This window comes from Triticum aestivum, chromosome 1A, assembly GCF_018294505.1.
Source record: "Triticum aestivum cultivar Chinese Spring chromosome 1A, IWGSC CS RefSeq v2.1, whole genome shotgun sequence".
NCBI classification, from domain to species: domain Eukaryota; kingdom Viridiplantae; phylum Streptophyta; class Magnoliopsida; order Poales; family Poaceae; genus Triticum; species Triticum aestivum.
The window spans coordinates 281,920,310-281,940,644 of NC_057794.1; positions in this window are offsets into that span (position 1 = coordinate 281,920,310).

Genomic DNA, 20,335 nt, shown 5'->3' on the forward strand with positions numbered 1-20,335 from the left:
TCCGTATTGATGAGAATTCCGTAATAAGGGGACACGATCTCTGCTTTGACAAGACGTGTCGAGAAAACCGCCCCATGTTATGTCGGTGCTGGTTGAGAAAAACGGTTCGAATAATGACCGAGCCATGACATAACGTCGTGTTGTCAGAACGCGTCAGTAGATTAGATTTGTGCAAATATTATTCTCTCTGCGGTAGTATGTGGAGCTTGTTTTGCAGAGTCCGACACTATTCTGGTGTTCAAAATCTTCTATGGAGTATTCGGAGGAGGAACCCGCCTTGCAATGCCGAAGACAATACTGCACGCCGGACTCATCGTCATTGAAGCCTGGTTCAGGGGCTACTGAGGGAGTTCTGGATTAGGGGGTCTCCGGACAGCCGAACTGTTGGACTATGAAGATACAAGATTGAAGACTTCGTCCTGTGTCCAGATGGGACTCTCCTTGGCGTGGAAGGCAAGCTACGCAATACGGATATGAAGATCTCCTCCCTTGTAACCGACTCTGTGTAACCCTAGCCCCCTCCAGTGTCTATATAAATCGGAGGGTTTAGTCCGTAGGACAACATACAATCATACCATAGGCTAGCTTCTAGGGTTTAGCCTCTACGATCTCGTGGTAGATCAACTCTTGTAATACTCATATCATCAAGAACAATCAAGCAGGACGTAGTGTATTACCTCCATCAAGAGGGCCCGAACCTGGGTAAACATCGTGTCCCCTGCCTCCTATTACCATCTGCCTTAGACGCACAGTTCGGGACCCCCTACCCGAGATCCGCCGGTTTTGACACCGACAATGACCAAACCCACAACCTTGGGAAAAGGCATCACTAGGACCAAGGGCAGACACACCATGAGCCCCACGCCCATGATCGCGGTCAACGCCACGGCCACACACCTGACCAGCGCCACGACCAATGATAAATGTGACCATCACATTCTCATACGGCGTCGGGGTCCCATGATAACCAATTTCCCCATTAGGCAGACTCGGACTCGGGAGCGGCAACTTGTTTCGCTAGTTGGGGCATAGGAGCGATAAGCTGTTCGGCTTGCCCAGGTGTAGGAGCAACAACTCGATTTTATTACCCAATCAAAATTTGAGCAAGCTCCTCCTTCGTCGCCTCCTGTTGCGCAAGCTTCTCCATGGCCTCGTCCCTCAGGACCCAAAGCTCGTCCAGAGGATTTTCTGGCTTCTCTTTAACGTCATCGATGCCAAAGTCGAATACAAGTGGGAAACAGTGGGAAAAGGGATTCACCAGGGATGAAGACTTGCAGAGTGGACTACATAGGCAATAGTACTGCACAGAGAAGCTGCCCCAAGAACTAGTGAAATCATGTCCCACTACACGCGCCATTACACCGAGGAAGCTGGAGCGGTCAAATGTTGCATCTCCGACTGCTCCATCATAATGTGTCCAATTGGAAAGTCTAGATGAACATTAAGTTTCATTTCTTGAAACTTAGTGCCAAAACTTACTGCGGGTCTCACTGAGTGACTAAACGACTAAATCCATATATGTCTATCCACACATATCAATTTTAGTCCCCATGGAGTTTTCGTATTAGTCTTGTTCTTGATTTTTTTTGTTTATTTTATGATATTCTCACAATACTTTATCATGTTAGATGCAATTTATCCTTTCATTTTTGTTTTGTTGCTTTAATACTAGATCCTTATATGATGATTTTTTCCAATCGGAAATTCTATTTACATTCACTAAAATCATTTGTACGTAAACAAATTAGTACCAGGTCATTACAAACACTTACTTGTAATAAATATTAAAACAACATTGTTTTTTTCCGTATATCGACGTCTTGCTATCCATGTTGTGATAGTCACTAATTATCAAGTAGTATTACACAAACGTAAATTGTACACATCTTGTACTTCATTAGCATATGTTTTTCATCTATTTGAAATGTTTGTCTTTTACATTTGACAATTTATCTTACACATACTATTTTCAATTTATAGTTTGTGTCACCCTTTGACTTCTCCTTTAATTTCTAGGTATTATAATATAGGTTTTGACGTTTATCAGGGTTTAGGGTTTATTTCTTATAGTTTAGGGTATAGTTTAGGGTCTATGGTTTTATACTTTTCATATATTTTTAATACACTTAGTTTAGCATTTAGGGTTATTGTTGGCATAGGGTTCATAGGGTTTACGATTCTCATGTACTTCCTCTATAAAGACATATAAAAGTGTTTAGATCACTACTTTATTGATCTCAATGCTCTTATATTTCATTATGGAGGGAGTACTCAATATAACAATCTTACTTTAGCATTAGGGATTTGGGTTTAGTGCTTACAGTTTAGGGTACTCGTGTAGTCAATGCAGGGATTTTACTTTAGGGATTAGGGCATCTCCAAAGCCGACCCACAAATTTTCTCCCGCATCTGTCTGCGGACATGGGGACCAGTCCGTGGACACTGATGCGGGAGCGGACTATCCAACGCTATTCGCATTGTTTCAACAAATTGAACGAAATCCGTCTTTACTAACTTAAAAAATAGCATTCGGCCTAATCTTGTAGTTTTGATCAGTGAATTACATAGTTCCGCCAACTAGTGTGGGCTTTCGCCATCTACTAAGGCCAACTCCAATGTGCGACCCCAAACGGATGTCCGTTTTGTCCGGATTTCATCCGTTTGGGGGTGGCAATGGGGTCGTGTCCGCCCGGATTTGTGGATGCGTCGGCCATGCACCCAAGGCGCGGCCGCATTTTGGACGCATCTTCTCCCCATGCATGCAGAAGTGAGAAACAGAGGATTTAAAGCCGCAGCCGCTGTTCAAACTAGTTCATGCCAGCCGGCAACACATCCAGCACCCTATAGTCTGACGCCGACAACAAAACCAGCGGCCGGCGCAGAAGCTAGTCTTCAAAAAGACATGTTTCACACCGGCAACAAAGCCAGTGGTCGGTACACTAGCCAGCCTTCCAAAGAGACAAGTTTTCCCGCTGGCAACAAAGCCAGCGGCTGGCATAGGAGCCAACCTTCAAAAAGGACCGCCATCGCGTCCGAGGTCTCACCTAGATCAGGCCGCCGCAGGCGAACATCTCCTTCTGTCGGTTCGTGAACCAAGCATTCCTTTCTGGTGAAATGTTGTTCTTTTTAATGATCATCAACGTTAGTGCCACCTCATTGGCTTTTGTGTCGGCATTGGTGGCCTCGATCTCTAGTTTCTTCAGTTGAGCGGCCTCCTCAATGTCAAGCTTCCTCTTCTTCACGGCCTCTTCCATGTCAAGCTTCTTCGTTTGAAGATCTAGGTATATCTTCATTTGCTCCTCCTTCCCTTTGCTCTTCCTCTCCTCCAACATTTCCTTTTGGCTCATCATATCTTCCAAAGTTACTTGCAAGGCTATAGAACACGCATCACGCTTCTCGTTGGCGTTCGATCTTGTCTTGCCCCTCGGCCTCTTGAGCACGTCTCCCCCATCAGCCATGGCCGCCGCCTTCACTCCTCTCTTCTTCCTACGAGCATTGTGTTGGTCCTTGAACATGGGGTAAATCTTTGATGAGCACCCAACAATGCATGAGAGTGAATGGCTTGTCTTTGTGCCGGGCCTTGAAGGCTTCCAAAGATTGGAATGCCTACTGAGGGTCCTGGATTAGGGGGTGTCCAGATAGCCGGACTATACCTTCGGATGGACTCCTGGACTATGAAGATACAAGATTGAAGACTTCGTCCCGTGTTCGGAAGGGACTTTCCTTGGCGTGGAAGGCAAGCTTGGCGATACGGATATATAGATCTCCTACCATTGTAACCGACTCTGTGTAACCGTAGCCCTCTCCGGTGTCTATATAAACCGGAGGGTTTTAGTCCGTAGGACGAACAACAATCATACCATAGGCTAGCATCTAGGGTTTAGCCTCTTTGATCTCGTGGTAGATCTACTCTTGTACTACCCATATCATCAATATCAATCAAGCAGGGCGTAGGGTTTTACCTCCATCAAGAGGGCCCGAACCTGGGTAAAACATTGTGTCCCCTACCTCCTGTTACCATCCGGCCTAGACGCACAGTTCGGGACCCCCTACCCGAGATCCGCCAGTTTTGACACCGACATTGGTGCTTTCATTGAGAGTTCCTCTGTGTCATCACTTTTAGGCCCGATGGCTTCTCCGATCATCAACAGCAATGCGATCCAAGGTGAGACTTTTCTCCCCGGCCAGATCTTCGTATTCGGCGGCTTTGCACTGCAGGCCAATTCGCTTGGTCATCTGGAGCATATCGAAAGCTACACCCCTGGCCATCAGGTCAGATTTGGAAGTTTGAGCTACACGGCCGACCTCTGTGGAGACTTGATCTTCGACGGATTCGAGCCACAGCCGAGCGCGCCGCACTATCACGATGGGCATGATCTAGCTCTGCCGCCGAACAGTGCCCTAGAGGCCGCACCCGCATCAGCTCCGACCCTTAATTCGGAGCCAACTGCGCCAATCGAGGATGGGTGGTTGCACACCGCCTCGGGGGCTGCAATCTCTACGGTGATCGAGCCGAACACCAGCCCTATTCTCTGCGAAGCCCATGACTCCAAGGAGCCGGACTCCTCTCCTGACTCCGAGCCCTCCGTGCCCCTACTGATCGAACCCGATTGGGCGCCGATTATGGAGTTCACCGCCGCGGACATCTTTCAGCACTCGCCCTTCGGCGATATTCTGAATTCACTAAAGTCTCTCTCTTTATCAGGAGAGCCCTGGCCGGACTATGGTCAGCAAGGTTCGGATGCGGATGACGAAGAAATTCGAAGCCCACCCACCACCCACTTCGTAGCCACTGTCGATGATTTAACCGACATGCTCGACTTTGACTCCGAAGACATCGACGGTATGGATGCCGATGCTGGAGACGATCAAGAACCAGCGCCTATAGGGCACTAGAAAACCACCTCGTCGTATGATATATACATGGTGGACACCCCAAAAGAAGGCAATGGCGATGGAACAGCGGAGGATGACCCCTCCAAGAAGCAGCCTAAGCGCCGGCGTCAGCGGCGCCGCTCTAAATCCCGCCAAAGCAAAAACGGTGATTCTGGCATGGGAGATAATAACACCCCGGACAGTGCCGAAGACAACCACCTCCAGCAAGATTCAGCACAGGAGGATGGAGAAGCCAGCCCTCATGAGAGAGTGGCAGACAGAGAGGTCGAGGACGATAATTATATGCCCCCCTCCGAAGACGAGGCAAGCCTCGATGATGATGAATTTGTCATGCCAGAGGATCCCATCGAACAAGAGCATTTCAAACGCAGGCTTATGGCCACGGTGAACAGCCTCAAGAAAAAAACAGCAACAGCTTAGAGCTGATCAAGATTTGCTAGCCGACAGATGGACTGAAGTCCTTGCGGCCGAAGAGTATGAACTCGAACGCCCCTCCAAGAGCTACCCAAAGCGCAAGTTGCTACCCCAATTAGAGGAGGAAGCACCTAAACCTACATCACCAGCGCATGATGCGGCCGACCGGCCACCCCGTGGCCACGACAGAGAGGCCTCTTGGCCCTCCACTCAAGCCGCACCCCAGCGCCGCTCAAAAAATACCAAGGCACGGGAAAATACGCCAGACCTGCGAGATATATTGGAGGACAAGGCACGGCAAACAAGATCGATCTACGGATCTTGTGGGTGCCCCACGGTATGAGACGGTAATTGTCACTCCGGATACAGTAAATCTGGCCGGGCCGAACACAGTAGACAAAGCTTGTTTGAGCTGCGTCGTGATATAGCCCAATACAGAGGCGCCGCACACCCACTATGCTTCATAGATGAAGTAATGGATCATCAAGTCCCTGAGGGTTTCAAACCCGTGAACATCGAATCATACGATGGCACAACAGACCCTGCGGTATGGATCGAGGACTATCTCCTTCATTTCCACATGGCCCGCGGTGATGACCTACACGCCATCAAATACCTCTCACTCAAGCTTAAAGGACCAGCTCAGCATTGGCTTAACAGCTTGCCAGCATAATCAATTGGTTGTTGGGAAGACCTAGAAGCCGCATTCCTTGATAATTTCCAGGGCACTTATGTGCGACCACCAGACGCCGATGACCTAAGCCACATCATTCAGCAGCCAGAGGAATCGGCCAGACAATTCTGGACATGGTTCCTAACCAAGAAAAATCAAATTGTCGACTGTCCGGACGCAGAGGCCCTAGAAGCCTTCAAGCATAACATCCGCGATGAGTGGCTTGCACGGCACCTAGGACAGAAAAAGCCGAAATCTATGGCAGCCCTCACAACACTTATGACCCGCTTTTGCGCAGGAGAAGACAGCTGGCTAGCTCGCATCAATAACATGACCAAGAGCCCTGGTAATTCGGATACCAAGGACAGCAGTGGCAGGTCGCGTCGCAACAAGCAAAAGCGCCGCATTAACGGCGACAATGCTGAGGATACGACAGTTAATGCCGGATTTAGAGGCTCTAAACCCGGTCAGTGGAAAAAGCCATTCAAAAGAAATACTCCTGGCCCGTCCAGTTTGGACCGAATACTCGACCGCTCATGCCAGATACATGGCACCCCCGAAAAACCAACCAATCACACCAACAGGGATTGTTGGGTGTTCAAGCAGGCAGGCAAGTTAAATGCCGAAAGCAGGGACAAGGGGCTACATAGCGATGACGAGGAGGAGCCCCGGCTGCCGAACAACAGTGGACAGAAAGGTTTTCCCCCACAAGTGCGGACAGTGAACATGATATATGCAACCCACGTCCCCAAGAGGGAGCGGAAGCGTGCGCTAAGGGACGTATACGCGATGGAGCCAGTCGCCCCAAAGTTCAACCCATGGTCTTCCTGCCCGATCACTTTTGATCGAAGGGACCACCCCACTAGCATCCGTCATGGCGGATTTACCGCATTGGTTCTAGACCCAATTATTGACGGATTTCACCTCACTAGAGTCCTTATGGACGGCGGCAGCAGCCTGAACCTGCTTTAAAAGGATACAGTGCGGAAAATGGGCATCGATCCCTCGAGGATTAAACCCACTAAAACGACCTTTAAAGGCGTCATACCAGGTGTAGAGGCCAACTGTACAGGCTCAGTTACACTTGAAGTGGTCTTCGGATCTCCGGATAATTTCCGAAGCAAGGAGTTAATCTTCGACATAGTCTCGTTCCGCAGTGGATATCACGCACTGCTCAGGCGAACCACATTTGCTAAGTTCAATGTGGTGCCGCACTACGCATACCTCAAGCTCAAGATGCCAGGCCCTCAAGGAGTCATCACGGTCAATGGAAACACCGAACGCTCTCTCCGAACGGAGGAGCATATGGCGGCTATCGCAGCGGAAGTACAAAGCAGCCTCTCAAGGAAATTCTCCAGTCCGGCCATTAAACGTCTGGACACCGTCAAGCGCGCCCGGAGTAACCTACAACAAGACCGCCTGGCACGTTCCGAGCAAGCGTAGCAATGCGACCCCAACCCCAGCCCTCGCGAACTTGCGAAACCAGTGTTGCACGTACATAACTATGCTCTGGAAATACCATGGGCACAGCGGGGGGGGGGGGCACCATCACGGCACGCCTGAAACGCGGCTTAAACCGCACTAGGGGCTGACGATTTCTTAATTTTCTCTTATTTTCAGGACTCCATTCTTCGGAAGGCTTGTCCGGTAGTACAATTGTCGCACAAATGATACAACTAGGAAAGCAGAAAGCTACGCCGCACTATGGAACTCTAAGGTGGTCTCTATAACAAGCAGTATACCTGTTTCAAATACCATTCCGCAGCTCACCCCTGGAAAGGACATGTCAAATAGTCCCATCTTTTGCTTATTGCACTATTTGTATCGTTCTGCTTTGATCGCAGCTTTTTTGAATAAACAATGCATAGCTTCCGTCTATTATTGCATTACTCTTTTCTACGAATATATGTTCATTAATGACATGTTGCACCCATACACTTTGGTACGGCCAATACGCCAGGGGCTTAAGTACCCCACAATACGGTGTGAGAAGTCCGAACACTTTCACAAGTGCGGCATCCCGAACTTATAGCATTATATGCATCAGCTTCGAATCATGTCTTGGGTCAATAGTTGGGTTTGCCCGGCTCCTATGTTTTGGTACCTTACGTTCCTTATATCGGCTAAGGTAGCACTAGGAGAACTAATGCGATTGTGTCCCAGTTGAGCTGGGCTAAGCACCTCAGTAGAGAAAGCTAAAACTGACCGTCATGATGAGGCGAGAGCTGGTCGCTGTTCGAGAGGTTTTCGAGTCCCTAAAGACTTATGCCACTTAGAGCGAGGAGTCAGCTTTGTCCGGCCTAGGCGTGGATAGCGCCCCGAACTCGGTCTTCCGAACATTAGGGGCTTCGCCGAAATTTAAAATTATAGAATTCTATGGCTAAGTGAGAGTGTTCAAGCATTATAGTCCGATTGCCTTGTTCGTTGTGTTGAGCGCCTCCCTCAAAGGACCCAAGAATGGGAAAAAGAGCGCTCATGTTTATCCCAAACACCCCAGCACCCGCGGCATGGGGGCAGAAGCCGATGACTCGCCATCTCTCAAATTTGATAAATGGCCGCACAGAAGGTAATATTTTAAATTCAAAAGCATTGCTTAGCGCATATGAACAAGTTTTCAGCGTACATGATCACAAATGCGAGTTTACTCAAAAATTACATCTTTGGAGCATTCATCCGCTATAAGGCGGGCACCCTTCAGGACGCCCTCATAATACGCTTCCAGGACGCGATGCTCCTTGCCCGGCGGCGGCCCGTCCTTCACCAGCTTCTCCGCATCCATCTTACCCCAGTACACTTTAGCACGGGCAAGCGCCCTACGGGCACCTTCGATGTAGACGGAGCGCTTGATTACTTCAAGACGTGGACAGGCATCCACCAGCTGCCTCACCAGCCTGAAGTAGCTACCAGGCAGAGCCTCTCCAGGCCAAAGCCGAACTATGAGGCCCTTTATGGCCTGTTCGGCCACCTTGTGGAGCTCGACCATTTGCTTCAGCTGGTCGCTCAAAGGCACCAGGTGTCCGGCCTCAGCATACTGAGACCAGAACACCTTCTCTGTCAAGCTCCCCTCCTCGGCTCGATAGTAGGCGGCGGCATCAGACGCACTGCGGGGCAAATCGGCGAACGCTCCTGGAGAGCTCCGGACTCGGGTAAGTAACAAGTCATTCACTTTCACGCGCTTGCTTTGCATAATGAACGCCTTACCCACCGCTATCTTCTTCATCGCTTCAATTTCCTGGAGGGCTTTCTGGGCTTCGGCTTGGAAGACTTCGCGCTTTCGAGGGCTGCCGCAAGCTCGGACGCTTGCGTCTTTGAGTCAAGCTCCAAACTCTCGTGTTTTTTCACGAGAGCTTGGAGCTCTTTCTGCACCTCCTCCACCCGCGCCTCCTGCTTCCCTCTCTCTGTGCGCTCCGCGGCCGCTCTGTTTTCAGCCTCGGACAGCGCTTTCTTAGGCCGGACTTGGAGCCCTTGGGGGTTCTATCCCCTTTACTCCTAGAGTCCGGAAAGTCGCCTTGCGGCGCCTCCAGGACCACCTCCTCTTGGCTTGGAACCCGTTGGGACGCCACCTCGGCGTCGTCCATAGGGTGAGGGGAGGTAGCCGCCGGAAGCGAATTCACATCCGACGAATCCAGGGAGCCGCTCGACGACTCGTCAAGCCCGGCCTTGGGCGGACTGTACAGTCATATTCCGCGTAAGGAGGAGCTGTGCAAGAAAGGAACACTATGAATTGCTCTGGTGTCCGAATACTTACGATCTTGCCAGGGTCTTGGCCCTGTGCGGCCACTCCTCTTCGCCGTCGTCGGTGTTGGTGGAGCAGTCCGAAGGAAGGGTCTTCCCCTTCTTGGACCCTTCGGCCTCCCCAGTTGGGGCGGCCTTCCTTTTCTTCTCTCCCCCAGCTGGAGGGGGAGAGGTCTCTTCTTCCTCCTCCTCGTCTTCATGGGAGGAGTGTGTCTTGGAGTCATCGGATGATGAATCCGACACTGCCAGGCGTCGGGCACTCTTTCAAGTCCCCGTGGCCTTCTTCTTGGCCTACTTCTCCAGCACCACATAGGGTGCCGGAACCAGCAGCTTCGCCAAGCGAGCGTCTGCTGGGCCTTCGGGCAAAGGAGCCGGACAGTTGATCTGTCTGAACGTCTCCTGCCAATCCTGACAAAGGTAAGGGAGCTTAGATCCCGCATGGAGTCAAACTGTGAAAAATTAATACCCTGTAAAAGGTAAAAACAACTTACCGCACTAGCGTGACGCTGTGTGCTGAATCCGCGATCCTCAATAGCGGATGCGGGGGCCTCGGCGCCCTTGAAAAGCACCTTCCAGGCATCTTCGTACATCGTGTCGAAGAGCCTGCTCAGAGTTCGGTGCTGCGCCGGGTCAAACTCCCACAGGTTGAAAGCCCATTGTTGACACGGGAGGATCCGGCGGATGAGCATAACCTGGACTACGTTGACAAGTTTGAGCTTCTTGTCCACCAGGGTTTGGACGCATGTTTGGAGTCATGTCAGCTCTCCTTTTTTACCCCATGATAGGCCCGTCTCTTTCCAGGAGGTGAGCCGCGTAGGGGGTCCGGATCGGAACTCGGGGGCTGTGACCCATTCAGGGTCGCGCGCCTCGGTGATGTAAAACCACCCCGATTGCCACCCCTTTAGGGTCTCCACAAAGGAGCCCTCGAGCCATAGGACGTTGGGCATCTTGCCCACCATGGCACCTCCGCACTCCGCCTGGGTGCCGCGCACCACCTTCGGCTTGACATTGAAAGTCTTGAGCCATAGGCTGAAATGGGGGCGGATGCAGAGGAAAGCCTCGCACATGACGATAAATGCCGAGATGTCAAGGACAAAGTTCGGGGCCAGATCGTGGAAATCCAGGCCATAGTAGAACATGATCCCTCGGACAAATGGGTGGAGAGGGGAGCCCAGTCCGCGGAAGAAATGGGGGAGGAACACCACCCTCTCATGGGGCCTAGGGGTGGGGACGAGCTGCCCCTCTTCGGGAAGCCGGTGCGCGATGTTGTTAGACAAGTATCCGGCCTTCCTCAGTTTTTTGATGTGTCCCTCCGTGACGGAGGAGACCATCCACTTGCCTCCCGCTCCAGACATGGCTGGAGAAGGTTGAGGTGGGGTGTGCGGACTTGGGCACTGGAGCTTGAGTGCGCGGAAATGGATAGGCAAAGGAGGAAGAAGGCGTGGATGAAAAGGTGGATCCTTATCCCCTTATATGGGCGGACGCGACTATGTGTCCCCACCAGCCTGGTAAAACTCGCTTATCTCCCAAGCGCCGTAATCAATGGCGCGGTTGGGTTACCCACGCCCGTATTGATGAGAATCCCAGAATAAGGGGACACGATCTCTGCTTTGACAAGACGTGCCAAGGGAATCGCCTCGCTAAACGCGCTGAGGTGGGACAGTAAAACGATTCGAATAAAGACTTGGTCGTGGTGTGATGTCACACTATGGAATACGTCAGCAGATTAGATTTGTGTAAATATTATTCTCTCTATGGCAATATGTGGAAACTTATTTTGCAGAGCCGAACACTACCTTTGTGTTCAAAATCTTCTATGAAGTACTTGGAGGAGGAACCCGCCTCGCAATGCCGAAGACAATCTGCGTGCCAGACTCATCGTCATTGAAGCCTGGTTCAGGGGCTACCGAGGGAGTCCTGGATTAGGGGGTGTCTGGATAGCCGGACTATACCTTCGGCCGGACTCCTGGACTATGAAGATACAAGATTGAAGACTTCGTCCCGTGTCCGGAAGGGACTTTCCTTGGCGTGGAAGGCAAGCTTGGCGATACGGATATGTAGATCTCCTACCATTGTAACCGACTCTGTGTAACCCTAGCCCTCTCCGATGTCTATATAAACCGGAGGGTTTTAGTCCGTAGGACAAACAACAATCATACCATAGGCTAGCTTCTAGGGTTTAGCCTCTTTGATCTCATGGTAGATCTACTCTTGTACTACCATATCATCAATATCAATCAAGCAGGACGTAGGGTTTTACCTCCATCAAGAGGGCCCGAACCTGGGTAAAACATTGTGTCCCCTGCCTCCTGTTACCATCCGGCCTAGACGCACAGTTCGGGACCCCCTACCCGAGATCCGCCGGTTTTGACACCGACACCTACACAATCAAACATGCAACCACAATTGTAATATGAAACTAAAATGGCATGCCAACATGAATGAATGCATGATCGAAAAGAGAGAGGTTCATACCAAGTCACCAAGGCCTAGGCCGCTCACGGGACGGGCTTGGACGCTCTCAAGCGCGACACAATATTTTTTGCATTCTCGTTGGATGAATCCCCATCTTTTTTGGATTGAATTGATGTTGTGGGTGCTTGTGAATTGGTAGGGGGCAAACTTTCTTCACTCATGAAAGTTCTTGTGAACTCTGTTGGAAATATGCCCTAGAGGCAATAATAAAATAGTTATTATTATATTTCCTTGTTCATGATAATTGTCTATCGTTCATGCTATACTTGTATTAACCGGAAACCGTAATACATGTGTGAGTACATAGACCACAACATGTCCCTAGTGAGCCTCTAGTTGACTAGCTCATTGATCAATAGATGGTTGTGGTTTCCTGACCATGGACTTTGGATGTCGTTGATAATGGGATCACATCATTAGGAGAATGATGCGATGGACAAGACCCAATCCTAAGCATAGCACAAGATCATGTAGTTCGTTTGCAAGAGCTTTTATAATGTCAAGTATCATTTCCTTAGACCATGAGATTGTGCAACTTCCGGATGCGGTAGGAATGCTTTGGGTGTATCAAACGTCACAACATAACTGGGTGACGACAAAGGTGCACTACAGGTATCTCCGAAAGTGTCTGTTGGGCTGGCACGAATCGAGATAGGGATTTGTCACTCCGTATGACAGAGAGGTATCTCTGGGCCCACTCGGTAATGCATCATCATAACGAGCTCAATGTGACTAAGGAGTTAGCCACGGGATCATGCATTACGGGACGAGTAATTAGACTTGCCGGTAATGAGATTGAACGAGGTATGGTGATACCAACGATCAAATCTCGGGCAAGTAACATACCGATAGACAAAGGGAATTGTATGCGGGATTCATCGAATCCCCGACATCGTGGTTCATCTGATGAGATCATCATGGAACATGTGGCAGCCAATATGGGTATCCATATCCCGCTGTTGGTTATTTGCCGAAGAGGTATCTCGGTCATGTCTGCATGGTTCCCAAACCCATAGGGTCTACACACTTAAGGTTCGGTGACGCTAGAGTTGTTATGGGAAATTGTATGTGGTTACCGAAGGTTGTTCGGAGTCCCGGATGAGATCCCGGATGTCACGAGGAGTTCTGAAATGGTCCTGAGGTGAAGATTTATATATGGGAAGTCCAGTTTCAGTCGCCGGAATGGTTTCGGGGGTAATCGGTATTGTACCGGGACCACCGAAAGGTGTTCGGGGGTCCACCGGGTGGGGCCACCTGCCCCGGAGGACTTAATGGGCTGAATATGGGAGGGAACCAGCCCCTGGTGGGCTGGTGCGCCCCCCCTAGGGCCCAAGGCTCCTAGGGTTGGAAACCCTAGGGGGAGGGGGGGGCAAGTTTCCCCCTCCTGGCCGCCGCCCCCTCTAGATGCATCTAGGGGGGCGGCCGCCTCTTCCCTTCCCCCTATAAATAGTGGGGGTGGGAGGGCAGCCGCACCCCTTCCCCTGGCGCAGCCCTCCCCCTCCAACACCTTTTCCTCCTCTGTAGTGCTTGGCGAAGCCCTGCCGGAGAACCACGAGCTCCACCACCACCACGTCGTCGTGCTGCCGGAGCTCTCCCTCAACTTCTCCTCTACCGTTGCTGGATCAAGGAGGAGGATACGTCCCTGGGCTATACATGTGTTGAAGGCGGAGGTGTCGTCCGTTTGGCACTTGGATCGGATCTTCCGCGATTTGAATCGCCGCGAGTACGACTCCATCAACCGCGTTCTTAACACGCTTCCGCTTAGCGATCTTCAAGGGTATGAAGATGCACTCCCTCTCTCTGTCATTGCTAGCATCTCCTAGATTGATCTTGGTGACACGTATGAAAATTTTGAATTATTACTACATTCCCCAACAGTGGCATCATGAGCTAGGTCTATCCGTAGATTCGATGCACGAGTAGAACACAAAGTAGTTGTGCGCGATGATTTGGTCAATTTTCTTACTGTTACTAGTCTTATCTTGATTCGGCGGCATTGTGGGATGAAGCGGCCCGGATTGACCTTACACGTACGCTTACGTGAGACAGGTTCCACCGACTGACATGCACTTGATACATAAGGTGGCTAGCAGGTGTCTGTCTCTCCCACTTTAGTCGGATCAGATTCGATGAAGAGGGTCCTTATGAAGGGTTAATAGCAATTTGCATATCACCATTGTGGCTTTTGCATAGGTAAGAAACGTTCTTGCTAGAAACCCATAGAAGCCACGTAAAACATGCAACAACAATTAGAGGGCGTCTAACTTGTTTTTGTAGGGTATGCGATGTGATGTGATATGGCCAAAAGGATGTGATGAATGATATATGTGATGTATGAGATTGATCATGTTCTTGTAATAGGAATCACGACTTGCATGTCGATGAGTATGACAACTGGCAGGAGCCATAGCAGTTGTCTTAATTTATTGTATGATATGCGAGTCAATGTAAACACCATGTAATTACTTTAGTTTATTGCTAACCGTTAGCCATAGTAGTAGAAGTAATAGTTGGCGAGACAACTTCATGAAGACACGATGATGGAGATCGTGGTGTCATGCCGGTGACGAAGGTGATCATGCCGTGCCTCGAAGATGGAGATCAAAGGCGCAAGATGATATTGGCCATATCATGTCACCTTATGATTTGCATGTGATGTTTGTCATATTTACATCTTATTTGCTTTGAACGGCGGTAGCATAAATAAGATGATCCCTCACTAAAATTGCAAGAGATGTGTTCGCCCTAACTGTGCACCGTTGTGAAGGTTCGTTGTTTCAAAGCACCACATGATTATCGGGTGTGATAGATTCTAACGTTCGCAAACAACGGGTGTAAGCCAGATTTACACATGCGAAACACTTAGGTTGACTTGACGAGCCTAGCATGTACAGACATGGCCTCGGAACACGAGAGACTGAAAGGTCAAACATGAGTTGTATAGTAGATGCGATCAACATGGAGATGTTCACCGTTGATGACTAGTCTGTCTCACGTGATGATCGGGCACGACCTAGTCGAGTCGGATCATGAATCACTTAGATGACTAGAGGGATGTCTATCTGAGTGGGAGTTCATTAAATAATTTGAGTAGATGAACTTAATTATCATGAACTTAGTCTAAAAATATCTTTACAATATGTCTTGTAGATCAAATGGCCCAAGCTAATGTTGCCCTCAACTTCAACGCGTTCCTAGAGAAAACCAAGCTGAAAGATGATGGTAGCAGATATACGGACTGGGTCCGTAACTTGAGGATCATCCTCATAGTTGCCAAGAAAGCATATGTCCTTGAAGCACCGCTAGGTGACGCACCCATTTTCCCAGCAACTCAAGACGTTATGATTGCATGGCAGTCGCGTAGTGATGATTACTCGATGGTTCAGTGTGGCATGCTTTACATCTTAGAACTGGGGCTCCAAAAGCATTTTGAGCAACACAAAGCATATGAGATGTTCCAAGAGCTGAAAATGGTTTTCCAAGCTCATGCCCGGGTCGAGAGATATGAAGTCCTCGACAAGTTATACAGTTGTAAGATGGAGGAAAACAGTTCTGTCAGCGAGCGTATACTCAAAATGTCTGGGTTGCACAACCACTTGTCTCAGCTAGGAGTTAATCTTCCAGATGACTCGGTCATTGACAGGATCCTCCAGTCGCTTCCACCTAGCTACAAGAGTTTTGTGATGAACTACAATATGCAAGGGATGGAGAAGTACATTCCTGAGTTATATTCAATGATGAAATCAGCGCAGGTGGAGATCACAAAGGAACATCAAGTGTTGATGGTGAATAAGACCACTAGTTTCAAGAAAGGCAGGGGTAAGAAGAACTTCAAGAAGGATGGCAAGGGAGTTGCCGCGCCCGGTAAGTCAGTTGACGGGAAGAAGCCAAAGAATGGACCCAAGCCTGAGACTCAATGCTTTTATTGCAAGGGAAATGGTCACTGGAAATGGAACTGCCCCAAGTACTTAGCGAATGAGAAGGCCGGCAACACCAAAGGTATATGCGATATACATGTTATTTTTGTGTACCTTACCAGCGCTCGTAGTAGCTCCTGGGTATTTGATACCTGTGCGGTTACTCATATTTGTAACTCAAAACAGGAGCTGCGGAATAAGCGGAGACTGGCGAAGGACGAGGTGACGATGCACGTCGGGAATGGTTCCAAGGTCGATGTGATCGTCGTCGGCACGCTACCTCTACATCTACTTTTGGGGTTAGTTTTAAACCTCAATAATTTTTATTTAGTACCAGCTTTGAGCATGAACATTGTATCTGGATCTCGTTTAATGCAAGATGGCTACTCATTTAAATACGAGAATAATGGTTGTTCTATTTATATGAGAGATATGTTTTATGGTCATGCCCCGCTGGTCAATGGTTTATTTTTATTGAATCTCGAATGTGATGTTACACATATTCATAGTGTGAATGCCAAAAGATGTAAGGTTGACAATGATAGTCCCACATACTTGTGGCACTGCCGCCTTGGTCACATTGATGTCAAACGCATGAAGAAACTCCATACAGATGGACTTTTGGAGTCTCTTGATTATGGATCATTTGACACGTGTGAAGCATGCCTCGTGGGCAAAATGACCAAGACTCTGTTCTCCGGAACAATGGAGCGAGCAACCAACTTGTTGAAAATCATACATACTGATGTGTGTGGTCCAATGAGCGTTGAGGCTCGCGGTGGCTATCGTTATGTTCTCACCCTCATTGTTGACTTAATTAGATATGGGTATGTCTACTTAATGAAACACAAGTCTGAGACCTTTGAAAAGTTCAAGGAATTTCGGAGCGAGGTAGAGAATAAACATGACACGAAAATAAAGTTCTTAAGATCAGATCGTGGAGGAGAATACTTGAGTCACGAGTTTGGCACACACTTAAGGAAATGTGGAATTGTTTCACAACTCACGCCACCTGGAACACCTCAGCGTAATGGTGTGTCGGAACATCGTCATCGCACTCTATTGGATATGGTGCTATCTATGATGTCTCTTACCGGTCTACCGCTATGATTTCGGGGTTATGCTTTAGAGACTTCTGCATTCACTTTAAATAGGCTCCGTCGAAATCCGTTGAGATGACACCATATGAATTATGGTTTGGGAAGAAAGCTAAGATGCCGTTTCTAAAAGTTCGGGCATGTGATGCTTATGTCAAGAAACTTCAACCTGGAAAGCTTGAACCCAAATTGGAAAAATGCGTCTTCATAGGATACCCTAAAGAAACTATTTGGTATACATTCTACCTCAGATCCAAAGGCAATATATTTGTTGCCAAGAATGGATCCTTTCTAGGGAAAGAGTTTCTCTCGAAAGAAGTAAGTGGGAGGAAAGTAGAACTTGATGAGGTACTCCCTCTTGAACCAGAGAGTAGCGCAGCTCAGAAAGATGTTTTTGTGATGCCTGCACCGACTAGAGAGGAAGTTAACGATGTTGGTCATGAAACTTCGGATCAAGTTGCTATTGAACTTCATAAGTCCACAAGGACATGTTCCGCGCCAGAGTGGTACGACAACCCTGTCCTGGAAATCATGTTGTTATACAATGGTGAACTTTCGAACTATGAAGAAGCGATGGCGGGCCCAGATTCCAACAAATGGCTTGAAGCCATGAAATCCAAGATAGGATCCATGTATGAAAACAAAGTATGGACTTTCACAGACTTGCCCGATGATCGGCAAGCCATAGAGAATAAGTGGATCTTTAAAAAGAAGACTGGCGTGGATGGTAATGTGATCGTGTATAAGGCTCGGCTTGTCACTAAGGGTTATCGACATTTTCAAGGGGTTGACTACGATGAGACCTTCCCACCCGTAGGGAAGCTGAAGTCCGTCCGAATCATCTTAGCAATTGTCGCATTTTATGATTATGTGATATGGCAAATGGACGTCAAAACGACATTCCTAAACGGTTTCCTTAAGGAAGAATTGTATATGATGCAGCCGGAAGGTTTTGTCGATCCTAAGAATGCTGACAAGGTATGCAAGCTCTAGCGCTCCATCTATGGGTTGGTGCAAGCATCTCGGAGTTGGAACATTCACTTTGATGAAATAATCAAAGTGTTTCGGTTTATATAGACTTATGGAGAAGCCTGTATTTACAAGAAAGTGAATGGGAGCTTTGTAGCATTTCTCATATTATATGTGGATGACATACTATTGATGGGAAATCATATAGAACTTTCGGAAAGCATAAAGGCCTACTTGAATAAGTGTTTTTCAATGAAGGGCCTTGGAGAAGTTGCTTACATATTAGGCATCAAGATCTATAGAGATAGATCGAGACGCCTCATTGGTATTTCACAAAGCACATACCTTGACAAGATATTGAATAAGTTAAATATGAATCAGTCCAAGAAGGGTTTCTTGCCTGTGTTGCAAGGTGTGAGATTGAGCATGGCTCAATGCCCGACCTTGGCAGAAGATAGAGAAAAGATGAGTGCCATCCCCTATGCCTCAGCCATAGGCTCTATTATGTATGCCATGCTGTGTACCACACCTAATGTGAACCTTGCCATAAGTTTGGTAGGGGGGTACTAAAGTGATCCTGGTATGGAACTCTGGACAGCAGTCAAGAATATCCTGAAGTACCTGAAAAGGACTAAGGATTTGTTTCTCTTTTATGGAGGTGACGAAGAGCTCATCGTACAGGGTTATGTCGATGCTAGCTTCGATACAGATCTGGATGACTCGAAGTCACAAACCGGATATGTGTACATTTTGAATGGTGGGGCAGTCAGCTGGTGCAGTTGCAAGCAAAGCGTCGTGGCGGGATCTACATGTTAAGTGGAGTACATAGCTGCCTCGGAGGCAGCATAGGAAGCAGTCTGGATGAAGGAGTTCATCACCGACCTAGGAGTGATTCCCAATGCATCGGGCCCGATGACTCTCTTCTGTGACAACACTGGATCTATTGCCCTTGCCAAGGAGCCTTGGTTTCACAAGAAGACTAGGCATATCAAGTCTCACTTCAACTCCATTCGTGAATATATTCAATATGGATACATAGATAATTGTAAAGTGCATACGGATCTGAATGTCGCAGATCCGTTGACTAAACCTCTTCCACGAGCAAAACATGATCAACACCAGAACTCTATGGGTGTTCAACTCATCAAAATGTAACTAGATTATTGACTCTAGTGCAAGTGGGATATTGTTGGAAATATTCCCTAGAGGCAATAATAAAATATTTATTATTATATCACCTTGTTCATGATAATTATCTATTGTTCATGCTATAATTGTATTAACCGGAAACCGTAATACATGTGTGAATACATAGACCACAACATGTCCCTAGTGAGCCTCTAATTGACTAGCTCATTGATCAATAGATGGTTGTGGTTTCCTGACCATGGACATTTGATGTCGTTGATAATGGGACCACATCATTAGGAGAATGATGTGATGGACAAGACCCAATCCTAAGCATAGCACAAAATCGTGTAGTTCGTTTGCTAGAGATTTTCTAATGTCAAGTATCATTTCCTTAGACCATGAGATTGTGCAACTCCCAGATACTGTAGGAATGCTTTGGGTGTATCAAACATCACAACATAATGGGTGAGTATAAAGGTGCACTACAGGTATCTCCAAAAGTGTCTGTTGGGTTGGCACGAATCGAGACTGGGATTTGTCACTCCGTATGACGGAGAGGCATCTCTGGGCCCACTCGGTAATGCATCATCATAAAGAGCTCAATGTGACTAAGGAGTTAGCCACTGGATCATGCATTATGGAGCGAGTAAAGAGACTTGCCTGTAACAAGATTGAACAAGGTATGGAGATACCGATGATCGAATCTCGGGAAAGTAACATACCGACACACAAAGGGAATTGTATGCGGGATTGATTGAATCCCAGACATCACGGTTCATCCGATGAGATCATTGTTGAACATGTGGGAGCCAATATGGGTATCTAGATCCCGCTATTGGTTATTGGCTGGAGAGGTATCTCTTTCATGTCTGCATGCTTCCCGGACCTGTAGAGTCTACACACTTAAGGTTCGGTGACGCTAGAGTTGTTATGGGAAATTGTATGTGGTTACCGAAGGTTGTTTGGATTCCCGGATGAGATCCTGGACATCACAAGGAGTTTCGGAATGGTCCTGAGGTGAAGATTTA